Source organism: Bombina bombina, chromosome 1, assembly GCF_027579735.1.
Source record: "Bombina bombina isolate aBomBom1 chromosome 1, aBomBom1.pri, whole genome shotgun sequence".
In the NCBI taxonomy this organism is placed as follows: domain Eukaryota; kingdom Metazoa; phylum Chordata; class Amphibia; order Anura; family Bombinatoridae; genus Bombina; species Bombina bombina.
In genome coordinates this window covers 1,178,477,518-1,178,495,448 of record NC_069499.1, presented here as the reverse complement: position 1 = coordinate 1,178,495,448, position 17,931 = coordinate 1,178,477,518, and the positions used below count along the sequence as shown (strand labels likewise).

General features: G+C 38.8%; 1 protein-coding gene across 1 annotated transcript in view; it reads right to left on the bottom strand.

The window, feature by feature from the left end:
• Positions 1 to 17,931, bottom strand: part of LOC128663866 (C-type mannose receptor 2) — a 347,089-nt gene that overhangs the window by 273,531 nt on the left and 55,627 nt on the right. The window lies entirely within an intron of this gene.

Here is a 17,931-nt window from a genome sequence, read left to right as displayed (position 1 = left end):
ATAAATTTAAAAGTTCTTCCTCCTCAGACTCACTATTTACATTAGGAGTCGCTCCTATTGAGTCCATATTTTCCCTTTCTAAGGTTTTTAAAGTCTGAAGTGTATTAAGATCTGTATATTCTAGATGTTTAGTTTGTTCTTTCGGTCTATTTATATGGTTTTTTTAAAAATACCGTTTCAAAGTTAGTTTTCTGATAAACTTGTGAACATCTATAAACATTTCTAACTTATTTGGTTTCGTCTTTTGGGCAAACTTTAATCCTTTGTTCAATAAACGAATATCATTTTCATTAGGAATAAGAATATCCAAAGTAGAATTGTGACTCTGGATAAGGAGTTAATAATTAAGAAACAACAGAAGCTAGTGAGGGACATGACAGATTATAAAGAGAATAAAGTATATACATACCAGAAGACAACTAGGAACATACAATTAGGCAACATTTATCCGTCTAATGGTATATATCAAAAGACGCCCAAAAGACGAAACCAAATATGTTAGAAATGTTTATAGATGTTCACAAGTTTATCAGAAAACTAACTTTGAAACGGTATTTTTTTAAAAAAACATATAAATAGACCGAAAGAACAAACTAAACATCTAGAATATACAGATCTTAATACACTTCAGACTTTAAAAACCTTAGAAAGGGAAAATATGGACTCAATAGGAGCGACTCCTAATGTAAATAGTGAGTCTGAGGAGGAAGAACTTTTAAATTTATCTGTACATGATTCAAATGTAGAAATTAATCATTCAGATTTTAAAGCTAGATCAACTTTCAACCCTGTAGGGTTTCAGGGTGACCAAATTTCAATGTTTTCCAAATGTGTACTAAGAGACATAGATAAAGTCTTTGAAAAGGAAGATTCTTTCATTTCTAAACATAATGATAACTTAACTATCTTAGAAAGAAAATCACTCAAAAAACTGTCACAAGACAATAATATAATTATACGCTCAGCAGACAAGGGTATTCTGAATAGTGATCCAGAATAAGAGGGATTACCTGAAGGAAGCATTCAATTTACTTGAAGATAAAAACACATATGTAGTTATCAAAGATCCAACAGAACAGTATATTAAAGATTTGGGAATACTATTAAAAACTGCTAAAAATGATACTATCATCAACAATGATGAATACAAATTTTTATTCACAACACATCCAAATTTGGCTGTGTTTTACCGTCTACCAAAAATCCACAAGGACCCGATATGTCCCCCTGGCAGGCCCATTGTGTCAGGTATCGGGTCCTTGTGTGATAATTTATCAAAATACATTGATTACTACTTACAACCGATAGTAAAGAACACAAGAGCTTATATAAAAGATACCCAAGCGGTCATACGTATGTTTGAGGGAACCAAATGGGAAGACAATATGAGTTGGATAAAATGCGATGTATCCACATTATATACATCAATTCCACATCAGAAGGGTGTACAGGCAATTAAAAAAGAATTTGATAAATGGAACATCCCAGATAGTCATGCTAAGTTTTTACTAGATAGTATCACATTTGTTTTAAGTCACAATTACTTTTTATTTGAGGGGAAGCATTACTTACAGATTCATGGCACAGCGATGGGGACAACTTTTGCCCCATCCTATGCCAATCTGTATGTTAATGCCTATGAGGAAGAATACATATGGAATAACAATCCATTTTTGGAAAACATCCATAAATACGGTCGATACATAGATGATATTATTATTTTATGGCAAGGTGATGATTCTAAAATGGATGAGTTTGTTTCCTATATGAACATTAATACATACAACTTAAAATTTACAAAACAAACATCCCAGGTAGCAATAGAATTTTTAGATTTAGTTCTTTTTAGCAGTGAAAATTTTAAAAAAGAGAAAACCATTTGTGTTAAAAATGATAGAAAACCAACAGAAAGGAATGGATATATTGAAGCCACTAGCGCACATAAAAAATGTTGGATTAATAACGTACCATATAGTCAGTTTTTAAGGATAAGAAGAAATTGTACATATTCACAAAATTATGAAGAGGAAGCTGATATTTTAGAGAATAAATTTTTAGCTAAAGGGTATGACTTAAACAAAATTAGGGAAGCGAGGGAAAAAGCCAGTACAAAGGATAGAAAACTACTAATTTCCCCTAAAAAAGCTGGACCTCCAAGAAAGACCGCTTATGATGATTGTATAAGATTTACAACAACATTTAATGAAGGAGCAGGGTCCATAAAAAGCATTATAAACAAACACTGGCCAATATTAAAGGCAGACCCTCTTTTAGGACCACATCTTCAAGAAAAGGCTAATATATCTTATAAAAAAGGCATGAGCCTAAAAAATATTTTAGCCCCTAGTAAGCTACGATGTGAAATAAACAATACAAGTGAACCCAAGAAAACTTGGCTCAGCACTTGGAAGGGAACAATGAGGTGTTTTAAATCTAGATGTACTATGTGTCCTCACATAAATAAATCAAAACTTTTTAGTAACTCAAGTGGAACAGACAAGTATGAAATTGAAGTTAAAAGCAACTGTGAAACAACATACGTAGTCTATCTGTTACAGTGTGGGTGTGGCCTAATGTATGTAGGCCGCACCAAACGCCAAATAAGACGCAGAGCCTATGAACATGTATATAATATAAAAGAAAAATTACTTAAACATAATGTGGCAAAACACTTTTTTGATTACCACAAGAGTGACCCTGCCTCTCTAAAAATACAAGTAATTGGGTGGATTCCGCCAACTAAACACAATAGACTATTGGAGTTAAGAAAACTTGAAACCTACTGGATATATAAATTGAAGACGTTACATCCTTTAGGTCTAAACATCGATATCGATGTGGCTGCGTATATGTAAATGTTGATATGAATCTTTTAGGATCATTTATTATCCTCCCCCAAAAATGCATTTTTAGGATATAATTTTTATTGATAGCATAAAATGTTTTAAATCAATTTTTAAACTATGGTTTTTAAAAAAGCCATTAGTATTTTAGGAATTTCTATATATATATAAAAAAAGTTTTTTAAATTATTTATTTGATCTTTACTAAAGAAATTTTATGTATCAGCTCTTTGTAAATATACTATAATAAGTATTAATTATATATGTAGTTAATTATGTATCAAATCATAGTGTAGCTATTACAAATGATAGATAACTCACATCTATCTCAGTAAAAATAAGCATTGTAATATAGGGCCATTATTTTGAAAATAACGCAGATTAATTTCTTGTCTATAAAAAGTGTGGAGTGAAACATTGGTCTGTTTGTCGGGCTGTGTAGAAAGCATAATAATCTATAACATTGGAGAAGCCGTGTAGAGAATAAGTATAGTCAGGAGGAGCATTGTAATAGAGACTCACCACTAAGAAAGTATAGCCACTGGCGTGATATGTTTACATCCAAAAATACGAAACACCAATCTGTTGACAAGCTTGAAGGTCGAGCCCCTTTGTGGGGCGGGGAGACTTTTAAGGCTAAAAATTCTTTAAATAGGCTGATTTCGGTAGTATAAATTATAAAGGTATTTTATGAATTAATTTGCAAAAATGTAAATAGATGAATTATGGTTCGTTTTTATATATTATCTTTTTATATACTACAGTTTATTTTGTATAATTTTGAGTGTTTCATTAATTTTTAAATATGTGTATGAATTGTAAATGAAGTGTAAACTATTATTATAATGATGGACTAGTAGAGAACGTTATTTTAGATATTGACCAATCCGGAAACAAGGAGAAGACCAGGCCCCTGTAAGGGGGGCGGACCTAACACATACGGGTATAAGTTGCAAAATTTCCAACAACCCGACATCAGTTGTATCTGGACTATATCCCCTTGATAAAGCCCGGCGAGTACCGGGGGAAACGCGTTGGGGTTTGCACATTTGTCTGGAGCACCCAGGAGCAGAGCTGTTTGACTGAGGGCGGGTATTCCGGAAATCCTGCCGCAGGTTGTATCCTGTCAATTAACATCTTCCAGCCATCAGCTGTTTTTGCCGGGTGCTGTGTACGGACGCAGAATTGTTTTTACCACTGTTGTAATACAAATAAAGGCATTTTACTTCATAAATCTGGTGAGTAGATCCATATATATTGTGCTATATCTGGTGCCTTATAACTACACTTGAATCCTCTTTTTTTGCGCTTTGTTTTTTGGTAACATATAATGGTATATAAGAGTGTATTGTCGATCTGAAAAGGGACCAATAACAGAGAACCTATCAAATAGATCCCCTAGAGGAAGACCATTGTATTCAAATAGGCAATACTCTCTTCACATCCCTCTGACATTCACTGCACTCTGAGAGGAAAACCGGGCTCCAGCCTGCTGCGAAGCGCATATCAATGTAGAATCTAGCACAAACTTACTTCACCACCTCCATGGGAGGCAAAGTTTGTAAAACTGAATTGTGGGTGTGGTGAGGGGTGTATTTATAGGCATTTTGAGGTTTGGGAAACTTTGCCCCTCCTGGTAGGAATGTATATCCCATACGTCACTAGCTCATGGACTCTTGCTAATTACATGAAAGAAATTGATTTTCCCTTAATGTGTTTCCAATTACTTTTTTTTTTACCAGCTGCAGAGTATAAAATGTATGAGATTTGCTTTTTTAAGGCTTATTTGTGTATAGGAAAACAGAATTTATGTTTACCTGATAAATTACTTTCTCCAACGGTGTGTCCGGTCCACGGCGTCATCCTTACTTGTGGGATATTCTCTTCCCCAACAGGAAATGGCAAAGAGCCCAGCAAAGCTGGTCACATGATCCCTCCTAGGCTCCGCCTTCCCCAGTCATTCGACCGACGTAAAGGAGGAATATTTGCATAGGAGAAATCATATGATACCGTGGTGACTGTAGTTAGAGAAAATAAATCATCAGACCTGATTAAAAAACCAGGGCGGGCCGTGGACCGGACACACCGTTGGAGAAAGTAATTTATCAGGTAAACATAAATTCTGTTTTCTCCAACATAGGTGTGTCCGGTCCACGGCGTCATCCTTACTTGTGGGAACCAATACCAAAGCTTTAGGACACGGATGATGGGAGGGAGCAAATCAGGTCACCTAGATGGAAGGCACCACGGCTTGCAAAACCTTTCTCCCAAAAATAGCCTCAGAAGAAGCAAAAGTATCAAATTTGTAAAATTTGGTAAAAGTGTGCAGTGAAGACCAAGTCGCTGCCTTACATATCTGATCAACAGAAGCCTCGTTCTTGAAGGCCCATGTGGAAGCCACGGCCCTAGTGGAATGAGCTGTGATTCTTTCAGGAGGCTGCCGTCCGGCAGTCTCATAAGCCAATCTGATGATGCTTTTAAGCCAAAAAGAGAGAGAGGTAGAAGTTGCCTTTTGACCTCTCCTTTTACCAGAATAAACAACAAACAAGGAAGATGTTTGTCTGAAATCCTTTGTAGCCTCTAAATAGAATTTTAGAGCACGAACTACATCCAAATTGTGCAACAAACGTTCCTTCTTTGAAACTGGATTCGGACACAAAGAAGGCACGACTATCTCCTGGTTAATATTTTTGTTAGAAACAACTTTCGGAAGAAAACCAGGTTTAGTACGCAAAACCACCTTATCTGCATGGAACACCAGATAAGGAGGAGAACACTGCAGAGCAGATAACTCTGAAACTCTTCTAGCAGAAGAAATTGCAACCAAAAACAAAACTTTCCAAGATAATAACTTGATATCAACGGAATGTAGGGGTTCAAACGGAACCCCCTGAAGAACTGAAAGAACTAAATTGAGACTCCAAGGAGGAGTCAAAGGTTTGTAAACAGGCTTGATTCTAACCAGAGCCTGAACAAAAGCTTGAACATCTGGCACAGCCGCCAGCTTTTTGTGAAGTAAAACAGATAAAGCAGAAATCTGTCCCTTCAAAGAACTTGCAGATAATCCTTTCTCCAAACCTTCTTGAAGAAAGGATAGAATCTTAGGAATTTTTATCTTGTTCCATGGGAATCCTTTAGATTCACACCAACAGATATATTTTTTCCATATTTTATGGTAGATTTTTCTAGTTACAGGCTTTCTAGCCTGAACAAGAGTATCAATGACAGAATCTGAGAACCCTCGTTTTGATAAAATCAAGCGTTCAATCTCCAAGCAGTCAGTTGGAGTGAGGCCAGATTCGGATGTTCGAACGGACCTTGAATAAGAAGGTCCTGTCTCAAAGGTAGCTTCCACGGTAGAGCCGATGACATATTCACCAGATCTGCATACCAAGTCCTGCGTGGCCACGCAGGAGCTATCAAGATCACCGATACCCTCTCCTGTTTGATCCTGGCTACCAGCCTGGGAATGAGAGGAAACGGTGGGAACACATAAGCTAGGTTGAAGCTCCAAGGTGCTACTAGTGCATCCACTAGAGTCGCCTTGGGATCCCTGGATCTGGACCCGTAGCAAGGAACCTTGAAGTTCTGACGAGACGCCATCAGATCCATGTCTGGAATGCCCCACAATTGAATTATTTGGGCAAAGATTTCCGGATGGAGTTCCCACTCCCCCGGATGAAATGTCTGACGACTCAGAAAATCCGCTTCCCAATTTTCCACTCCTGGGATGTGGATTGCAGACAAGTGGCAGGAGTGAGTCTCCGCCCATTGAATTATTTTGGTCACTTCTTCCATCGCCAGGGAACTCCTTGTTCCCCCCTGATGGTTGATATACGCAACAGTCGTCATGTTGTCTGATTGAAACCGTATGAATTTGGCCTTTGCTAGCTGAGGCCAAGCCTTGAGAGCATTGAATATCGCTCTCAGTTCCAGAATATTTATCGGGAGAAGAGATTCTTCCCGAGACCAAAGACCCTGAGCTTTCAGGGGTTCCCAGACCGCGCCCCAGCCCACCAGACTGGCGTTGGTCGTGACAATGACCCACTCTGGTCTGCGGAAGCTCATCCCTTGTGACAGGTTGTCCAGGGTCAGCCACCAACGGAGTGAATCTCTGGTCCTCTGATCTACTTGTATCGTCGGAGACAAGTCTGTATAATCCCCATTCCACTGACTGAGCATGCACAGTTGTAATGGTCTTAGATGAATTCGCGCAAAAGGAACTATGTCCATTGCCGCGACCATCAAACCTATTACTTCCATGCACTGCGCTATGGAAGGAAGAAGAACAGAATGAAGTACTTGACAAGAGCTTAGAAGTTTTGATTTTCTGGCCTCTGTCAGAAAAATCCTCATTTCTAAGGAGTCTATTATTGTTCCCAAGAAGGGAACTCTTGTTGACGGAGATAGAGAACTTTTTTCTACGTTCACTTTCCACCCGTGAGATCTGAGAAAGGCCAGGACAATGTCCGTATGAGCCTTTGCTTGTGGTAGAGACGACGCTTGAATCAGTATGTCGTCCAAGTAAGGTACTACTGCAATGCCCCTTGGTCTTAGCACCGCTAGAAGGGACCCTAGTACCTTTGTGAAAATTCTTGGAGCAGTGGCTAATCCGAATGGAAGTGCCACAAACTGGTAATGCTTGTCCAGAAAGGCGAACCTTAGAAACCGATGATGTTCCTTGTGGATAGGAATATGTAGATACGCATCCTTTAAATCCACAGTGGTCATGAATTGACCTTCCTGGATGGTAGGAAGAATTGTCCGAATGGTTTCCATTTTGAACGATGGAACCTTGAGAAATTTGTTTAGGATCTTGAGATCTAAGATTGGTCTGAATGTTCCCTCTTTTTTGGGAACTATGAACAGATTGGAGTAGAATCCCATCCCTTGTTCTCCTAATGGAACAGGATGAATCACTCCCATTTTTAACAGGTCTTCTACACAATGTAAGAATGCCTGTCTTTTTATGTGGTCTGAAGACAATTGAGACCTGTGGAACCTTCCCCTTGGGGGTAGCTCCTTGAATTCCAGAAGATAACCTTGGGAGACTATTTCTAGCGCCCAAGGATCCAGAACATCTCTTGCCCAAGCCTGAGCGAAGAGAGAAAGTCTGCCCCCCACCAGATCCGGTCCCGGATCGGGGGCCAACATCTCATGCTGTCTTGGTAGCAGTGGCAGGTTTCTTGGCCTGCTTACCTTTGTTCCAGCCTTGCATTGGCCTCCAGGCTGGCTTGGTTTGAGAAGTATTACCCTCTTGCTTAGAGGATGTAGAACTTGAGGCTGGTCCGTTTCTGCGAAAGGGACGAAAATTTGGTTTATTTTTAGCCTTAAAAGACCTATCCTGAGGAAGGGCGTGGCCCTTACCCCCAGTGATATCTGAAATAATCTCTTTCAAGTCAGGGCCAAACAGCGTTTTCCCCTTGAAAGGTATGTTAAGCAATTTGTTCTTGGAGGACGCATCCGCTGACCAAGACTTTAGCCAAAGCGCTCTGCGCGCCACAATAGCAAACCCTGAATTTTTCGCCGCTAATCTAGCTAATTGCAAAGTGGCGTCTAAGGTAAAAGAGTTAGCCAACTTAAGTGCTTGAACTCTGCCCATAACCTCCTCATAAGAGGATGCTTGATTGAGCGACTTTTCTAGTTCCTCGAACCAGAAACACGCTGCTGTAGTGACAGGAACAATGCATGAAATTGGTTGTAGAAGGTAACCTTGCTGAACAAACATCTTTTTAAGCAAACCTTCTAATTTTTTGTCCATAGGATCTTTAAAAGCACAACTATCTTCTATAGGGATAGTGGTGCGTTTGTTTAGAGTAGAAACCGCCCCCTCGACCTTGGGGACTGTCTGCCATAAGTCCTTCCTGGGGTCGACCATAGGAAATAATTTCTTAAATATAGGGGGAGGGACAAAAGGTATGCCGGGCCTTTCCCATTCTTTATTTACAATGTCCGCCACCCGCTTGGGTATAGGAAAAGCTTCGGGGGGCACCGGGACCTCTAGGAACCTGTCCATTTTACATAATTTCTCTGGAATGACCAAATTGTCACAATAATCCAGAGTAGATAACACCTCCTTAAGCAGAGCACGGAGATGTTCCAATTTAAATTTAAATGTAATAACATCAGGTTCAGCTTGTTGAGAAATTTTTCCTGAATCTAAAATTTCTCCCTCAGACAAAACCTCCCTAGCCCCTTCAGACTGGTGTAAGGGCATGTCAGAACCATTATCAGCAGCGTCCTCATGCTCTTCAGTATCTAAAACAGAGCAGTCGCGCTTTCGCTGATAAGTGGGCATTTTGGCTAAAATGTTTTTAATAGAATTATCCATTACAGCCGTTAATTGTTGCATAGTAAGGAGGATTGGGGCACTAGATGTACTAGGGGCCTCCTGAGTGGGCAAGACTGGTGTAGACATAGAAGGGGATGATGCAGTACCATGCTTACTCCCCTCACTTAAGGAATCGTTTTGGGCAACATTATTATCAGTGGTATCATTGTCCCTACTTTGTTTGTCACATTTATCACATATATTTAAATGGATAGGAACCTTGGCTTCCGAACATACAGAACATCGTCTATCTGATAGTTCAGACATGTTAATAGGCATAAACTTGGTAACAAAGCACAAAAAACGTTTTAAAATAAAACCGTTACTGTCTCTTTAAATTTTAAACTGAACACACTTTTTTACTGAATATACGCAAAAGTATGAAGGAAATGTTCAAAATTCACCAAAATTTCACCACAGTGTCATAAAGCCTTAAAAGTATTGCACACCAAATAAAATGGGTTGAGCTTGTAGGTATAATCAGATCTCATTACTTTATCACATTGTGTACATATACGTGCTTCTTTATCTTATATCTGTCCATAAACCAATCACCAATACTGGGAGAGAACAATGGAAAATTAACATTTTATTACCTTATCTCTTCTATAACCCACTGGTAGTGTAATTTCTTCTACTGACTGTGTTACCACAGCTTGGCCTTGAGGCCAAAATCTTTCAGGATGGGTGGGGATACCACAGGCTAAATAAGCTATTTCAAATGCCAATATAAGGGTAATGGAAATACTTGTAAACAATTTAATACACTCCAGTAGGTAAAGTGGATCAATGGGAACAAATGAAGGGGAGAATTTTTTTGAGTAAACTGTCCCTTTAAGTGCATGAACTGAGACAAGATAAAATCAGAAGCAATTAAAATAAAATGGATTTCCACAATAGTCATCACAAACACTATAACCAGTTCAAAAACTGCATTAAACCCTCTATATGCAGATGACACACTAATACACCTTAGGAGCATCAGAGGTCCATAAGAAACATGCATATGTCATTAGTTGTGGGCTTCATCATGTGTTTGTTCCTCCCTCCTCTAAACTTGTGGTGCTGTCATGTGAACAACATAGAGCTAAAGGGTCAAACTATGCTGCTTCAGATAAGGTAATATAGGGCTATAGCTGTCATATTTAGTTTTGCTGGGGCACACAAAAAAAGACAGGGCATGGAGTTTGAGTAAGGTGATGGGGTACACAGAAACTATGCCAGAAAGAGCACAGAGACAGAAAAAATGATTGGGAAAAAACAGAGAGTTTGAATATATTAGAAAATGATTAAGATATAGGGGCCGATTTATCAAGCCGTCAATCGGCCCCAATGCATCTGTTTCCATGCGAGCCTTCAGGCTGGCCGGAAACAGGAGTTAAGAAGCAGCTGTCTTAAGACCACTGCTCCTTAACTTGGCCACCTCTGAGGCCGTGGACAGCAAGCTGCCCGATCGGATACGATCGGTTGATTGACACCCCTGAATCTGCAGGGGGCGGCATTGCACAAACATTTCGTCGGCATTTATCAATGTGCGGCGGACATGATCACTGCAGCGGATCATGTCCGTCTGCACATTGATAATTCGGCCCCTTAGGGTTTGATCACAATTTATCGGCTATCGTTCCCGAAATGTTTTTATTTCAGCTGAATTTGGAGCCGAGTTTCTCGTGTGATCACAATGTAATATCAGTTGTTAAAAACCTGCCACTGCAAATGCGTTTTCAACCAAAAAGCTCCTGAAAATGACACATACAATAATTTATTCATACCTACTTTGTTCACTCTGAAAGGAAAAACATAATTTATGTAAGAACTTACCTGATAAATTCATTTATTTCATATTAGCAAGAGTCCATGAGCTAGTGACGTATGGGATATACATTCCTACCAGGAGGGGCAAAGTTTCCCAAACCTCAAAATGCCTATAAATACACCCCTCACCACACCCACAAATCAGTTTAACGCATAGCCAAGAAGTGGGGTGATAAGAAAAAAGTGTGAAAGCATAAAAAAATAAGGAATTGGAATAATTGTGCTTTATACAAAAAAATTATAACCACCACAAAAAGGGTGGCCCTCATGGACTCTTGCTAATATGAAAGAAATGAATTTATCAGGTAAGTTCTTACATAAATTATGTTTTCTTTCATGTAATTAGCAAGAGTCCATGAGCTAGTGACGTATGGGATAATGACTACCCAAGATGTGGATCTTCCACGCAAGAGTCACTAGAGAGGGAGGGATAAAATAAAGACAGCCAATTCCGCTGAAAATAATCCACACCCAAAACAAAGTTTAAATCTTATAATGAAAAAAACTGAAATTATAAGCAGAAGAATCAAACTGAAACAGCTGCCTGAAGTACTTTTCTACCAAAAACTGCTTCAGAAGAAGAAAACACATCAAAATGGTAGAATTTAGTAAAAGTATGCAAAGAAGACCAAGTTGCTGCTTAGCAAATCTGATCAACCGAAGCTTCATTCCTAAACGCCCAGGAAGTAGAAACTGACCTAGTAGAATGAGCTGTAATCCTCTGAGGCGGAGTTTTACCCGACTCGACATAAGCATGATGAATCAAAGACTTTAACCAAGACGCCAAAGAAATGGCAGAGGCCTTCTGACCTTTCCTAGAACCGGAAAAGATAACAAATAGACTAGAAGTCTTTCGGAAATTTTTAGTAGCTTCAACATAATATTTCAAAGCTCTAACTACATCCAAAGAATGCAATGATCTTTCCTTAGAATTCTTAGGATTAGGACACAATGAAGGAACCACAATTTCTCTACTAATGTTGTTAGAATTCACAACCTTAGGTAAAAATTTAAAATTTCGCAACACCGCCTTATCCTGATGAAAAATCAGAAAAGGAGATTCACAAGAAAGAGCAGATAATTCAGAAACTCTTCTAGCAGAAGAGATGGCCAATAGAAACAAAACTTTCCAAGAAAGTAATTTAATGTCCAGCGAATGCATAGGTTCAAACGGAGGAGCTTGAAGAGCCCCCAGAACCAAATTCAAACTCCAAGGAGGAGAAATTGACTTAATAACAGGTTTTATACGAACCAAAGCCTGTACAAAACAATGAATATCACAATGAAGACTAGCAATCTTTCTGTGGAAAAGAGCAGAAAGAGCAGAGATTTGTCCTTTCAAGGAACTTGCAGACAAACCTTTATCCAAACCATCCTGAAGAAATTGTAAAATTCTAGGAATTCTAAAAGAATGCCAAGAAAAATGATGAGAAAAACACCAAGAAATGTAAATCTTCCAGACTCGATAATATATCTTCCTAGATACAGATTTACGAGCCTGTAACATAGTATTAATTACTGAGTCAGAGAAACCTCTATGACTGAGAATCAAGCGTTCATTCTCCATACCTTCAAATTTAAGGATTTGAGATCCTGATGGAAAAAAAAAACCTTGTGATAGAAGGTCTGGTCTTAATGGAAGAGTCCACGGTTGGCAAGTAGCCATCCGGACAAGATCCGCATACCAAAACCTGTGAGGCCATGCTGGAGCCACCAGCAGAACAAACGAGCACTCCTTTAGAATCTTGGAAATCACTCTTGGAAGGAGAACTAGAGGCGGAAAGATATAGGCAGGATGATACTTCCAAGGAAGTGACAATGCATCCACTGCCTCCGCCTGAGGATCCCTGGATCTGGACAGATACCTGGGAAGTTTCTTGTTTAGATGAGAAGCCATCAGATCTATTTCTGGAAGTCCCCACATTTGAACAATCTGAAGAAATACCTCTGGGTGAAGAGACCATTCGCCCGGATGTAACGTTTGGCGACTGAGATAATCCGCTTCCCAATTGTCTATACCTGGGATATGAACCGCAGAAATTAGACAGGAGCTGGATTCCGCCCATACCAGTATTCGAGATACTTCTTTCATAGCCAGAGGACTGTGAGTCCCTCCTTGATGATTGACATATGCCACGGTTGTGACATTGTCCGTCTGAAAACAAATGAACGACTCTCTCTTTAGAAGAGGCCATGACTGAAGAGCTCTGAAAATTGCACGGAATTCCAAAATGTTGATTGGTAATCTCACCTCCTGAGATTCCCAAACCCCTTGTGCTGTCAGAGACCCCCAAACAGCTCCCCAAATTGTCAGACTTGCATCTGTTGAAATCACAGTCCAGGTCGGAAGAACAAAAGAAGCCCCCTGAACTAAACGATGGTGGTCTGTCCACCACGTCAGAGAGTGTCGTACAATCGGTTTCAAAGATATTAATTGAGATATCTTTGTATAATCCCTGCACCACTGGCTCAGCATACAGAGCTGAAGAGGTCGCATGTGAAAACGAGCAAAGGGGATCGCGTCCGATGCAGCAGTCATAAGACCTAGAATTTCCATGCATAAGGCTACCGAAGGGAATGATTGAGACTGAAGGTTTCGACAAGCTGAAACCAATTTTAGACGTCTCTTGTCTGTCAGAGACAGAGTCATGGACACTGAATCTATCTGGAAACCTAAAAAGGTTACCCTTGTCTGAGGAATCAATGAACTTTTTGGTAAATTGATCCTCCAACCATGCTCTTGAAGAAACAATACAAGTCGATTCGTATGAGATTCTGCTAAATGTGAAGACTGAGCAAGTACCAAGATATCGTCCAAATAAGGAAATACCACAATACCCTGTTCTCTGATTACAGACAGAAGGGCACCGAGAACCTTTGTAAAAATCCTTGGAGCTGTTGCTAGGCCAAACGGCAGAGCCACAAACTGGTAATGCTTGTCTAGGAAAGAGAATCTCAGAAACTGATAGTGATCTGGATGAATCGGAATATGCAGATATGCATCCTGTAAATCTATTGTGGACATATAATGCCCTTGCTGAACAAAAGGCAGAATAGTCCTTATAGTTACCATTTTGAATGTCGGTATCCTTACATAATGATTCAATATTTTTAAATCCAGAACTGGTCTGAAGGAATTCTCCTTCTTTGGCACAATAAAGAGATTTGAGTAAAACCCCAGCCCCTGTTCCAGAACTGGAACTGGCACAATTACTCCAGCTAACTCTAGATCTGAAACACATTTCAGAAATGATTGAGCCTTCACTGGATTTACTGGGACACGGGAAAGAAAAAATCTTCTTGCAGGAGGCCTTATCTTGAAGCCTATTCTGTACCCTTGTGAAACAATGTTCTGAATCCAAAGATTGTGAATCGAATTGATCCAAATTTCTTTGAAAAATCGTAATTTGCCCCCTACCAGCTGGGCTGGAATGAGGGCCGCACCTTCATGTTGACTTGGGAGCTGGCTTTGGCTTTCTAAAAGGCTTGGATTTATTCCAGACTGGAGATGGTTTCCAAACTGATACCGCTCCTGTAGGGGAAGGATCAGGCTTTTGTTCCTTATTGTGACGAAAGGAACGAAAACGATTAGTAGACCTAAATTTACCTTTAGATTTTTTATCCTGTGGTAAAAAAGTTCCTTTCCCCCCAGTAACAGTTGAAATAATAAAATCCAACTGTGAACCAAATAATTTATTACCCTGGAAAGAAAGGGAAAGCAAAGTTGACTTGGAAGACATATCAGCATTCCAAGTTTTAAGCCATAAAGCTCTTCTAGCTAAAATAGCTAGAGACATATACCTGACATCAACCCTAATGATATCAAAGATGGCATCAGAAATAAAATTATTAGCATGTTGAAGAAGATTAACAATGCTATGAGAATTATGATCTGTTACTTGTTGCGCTAAAGCTTCCAACCAAAAAGTTGAGGCTGCAGCAACATCCGCTAAAGATATAGCAGGTCTAAGAAGATTACCTGAACATAAGTAAGCTTTTCTTAGAAAGGATTCAATTTTCCTATCTAAAGGATCCTTAAAGGAAGTACTATCTGCCGTAGGAATAGTAGTACGTTTAGCAAGAGTAGAGATAGCCCCATCAACTTTAGGGATTTTGTCTGTCAGATGGCACAGGATATAATTGCTTAAAACGTTTTAGAAGGAGTAAATGAATAACCCAAATTATTCCATTCCCTGGAAATTACTTCAGAAATAGCATCAGGGACAGGAAAAACTTCTGGAATAACTACAGGAGATTTAAAAACCTTATTTAAACGTTTAGATTTAGTATCAAGAGGACTAGAATCCTCTATTTCTAATGCAATTAAGACTTCTTTAACTAAAGAACGAATAAATTCCATTTTGAATAAATATGAAGATTTATCAGCATCAACCTCTGAAACAGAATCCTCTGAACCAGAGGAATCATTATCAGAATCAGAATGATGATGTTCATTTAAAAATTCATCTGAAAAATGAGAAGTTTTAAAAAACCTTTTACGTTTACTAGAAGGAGGAATAACAGACATAGCCTTCTTAATGGATTTAGAAACAAAATCTCTTATGTTAACAGGAACACTCTGAGTATTAGATGTTGATGGAACAGCAACAGGTAATGTAACATTACTAAAGGAAATATTATCTGCATTAACAAGTTTGTCATGACATTCATTACAAACAGCTGGAGGAACAGATACCACAAGTTTACAGCAAATACACTTAACTTTGGTAGATCCAGCATCAGGCAGCGATTTTCCAGAAGTATCTTCTGATTCAGGATCAATCTGAGACTTCTTGCAATATGTAAAAGAAAAAACAACATATAAAGCAAAATTGATCAAATTCCTTAAATGACAGTTTCAGGAATGGGAAAAAATTCCAGTGAACAAGCTTCTAGCAACCAGAAGCAAATAAACAATGAGACTTAAATAATGTGGAGACAATAATGACGCCCATATTTTTTGGCGCCAAAAAAGACGCCCACATTATTTGGCGCCTAAATGCTTTTAGCGCCAAAAATGACGCCACATCCGGTAACGCCAACATTTTTGGCGCAAAAACGTCAAAAAATGACGCAACTTCCGGCGACACGTATGACGCCAGGAAATAACAAACAAAATCTTTGCGCCAAAAAAGTCCGCGCCAAGAATGACGCAATAAAATGAAGCATTTTCAGCCCCCGCGAGCCTAAGAGCCCACAGGGAAAAAAAGTCAAATTTTAAGGTAAGAAAAAAATTGATTATTCAAATGCATTATCCCAAATAATGAAACTGACTGTCTGAAATAAGGAATATTGAACATCCTGAATCAAGGCAAATAAATGTTTAAACACAAATATTTAGAACTTTATATAAAAGTGCCCAACCATAGCTTAGAGTGTCACAAAAATAAGACTTACTTACCCCAGGACACTCATCTACATGTAGTAGAAAGCCAAACCAGTACTGAAACGAGAATCAGTAGAGGTAATGGTATATATAAGAGTATATCGTCGATCTGAAAAGGGAGGTAAGAGATGAATCTCTACGACCGATAACAGAGAACCTATGAAATAGACCCCGTAGAAGGAGATCATTGAATTCAAATAGGCAATACTCTCTTCACATCCCTCTGACATTCACTGCACGCTGAGAGGAAAACCGGGCTCCAACCTGCTGCGGAGCGCATATCAACGTAGAATCTAGCACAAACTTACTTCACCACCTCCATAGGAGGCAAAGTTTGTAAAACTGATTTGTGGGTGTGGCGAGGGGTGTATTTATAGGCATTTTGAGGTTTGGGAAACTTTGCCCCTCCTGGTAGGAATGTATATCCCATACGTCACTAGCTCATGGACTCTTGCTAATTACATGAAAGAAAAGCTCATTTACATGTGTGACATTAATATATTGTAATCACAAGACACCCTCAGCACTCAGTATCAATATGACTGCCATGTGTGTCTTGTCAGGATGGACACACTTCTATAGGCACTTCAGGACAACAACATCTATATATGGCATAAATTTATATTTCATATATGAATGTAATTTCTCACTCACACTGGCATTAATGTCATGAACAGAAGTTATTAAAATTGTGTTTTTAGATGGGTGAGCAGTGGTGTGGATGGAAATGGATTGCAATTGTTAACTCTGAAAGCTGCGATTATTCAATCTCCTTTAAGAGTGAGAAATACATTCAGAAATGAAATATACATTCAGGCCATTTGTAAATGTTGGTGTCCTGAAGTGACTTTTCCTGCAGATCCCCATAGTTGTACATGATATCATATTGTCATCACATTTACATATGTATACGTGCCTATTTATATTGTATGTAAATGTGTAGTATGTTGACTGTGTACAGCCTCTCCAATATGGATGAAAGGATGTAGGGCTGCAACAACTAATCAGTAAAATTGATCATAAAAAAGTTTTTTTATGAATCTCATTATTAATTAGGTGGTCTGCTATTAGTTGGTCAGTTGCACGGCACCAGTTGCTTCATTCCGATGAACTCCTGCATATGGTATTGTGCAAAAAATGGTATATTGTTTTCTATACGATTAATCTGGTAATAATCAGCCGATTAATGGAATAGAAAATAAATACAATTTTTTGCACAATCATCGGAGTGAATCAGCTGGTGCTGTGCAACTGACCAACCAATCGTAGACCACCTAATCAATAATGAAATTCATTGAACTATTTTTAAGATCAATCTTACTGATTATTTGTTGCAGCCCTAAATGAAGGTTTAATGAATTGATACCACGTATGTTAACAAACCTCTAGAATGTCTCCAGAGACCGTTTCAGAGTGTTTAACATTGGTGCAAAGTGTGAAAAAGTGTAACAGGTGCCAAATAAAACCCTTCGATAAGCCAAAAATGGTCTTGAAAAGTAGTTGAAAAGTGGACCAAGAATATAGAAAAATAGACAAATAGATTGTGAGGGCAGATA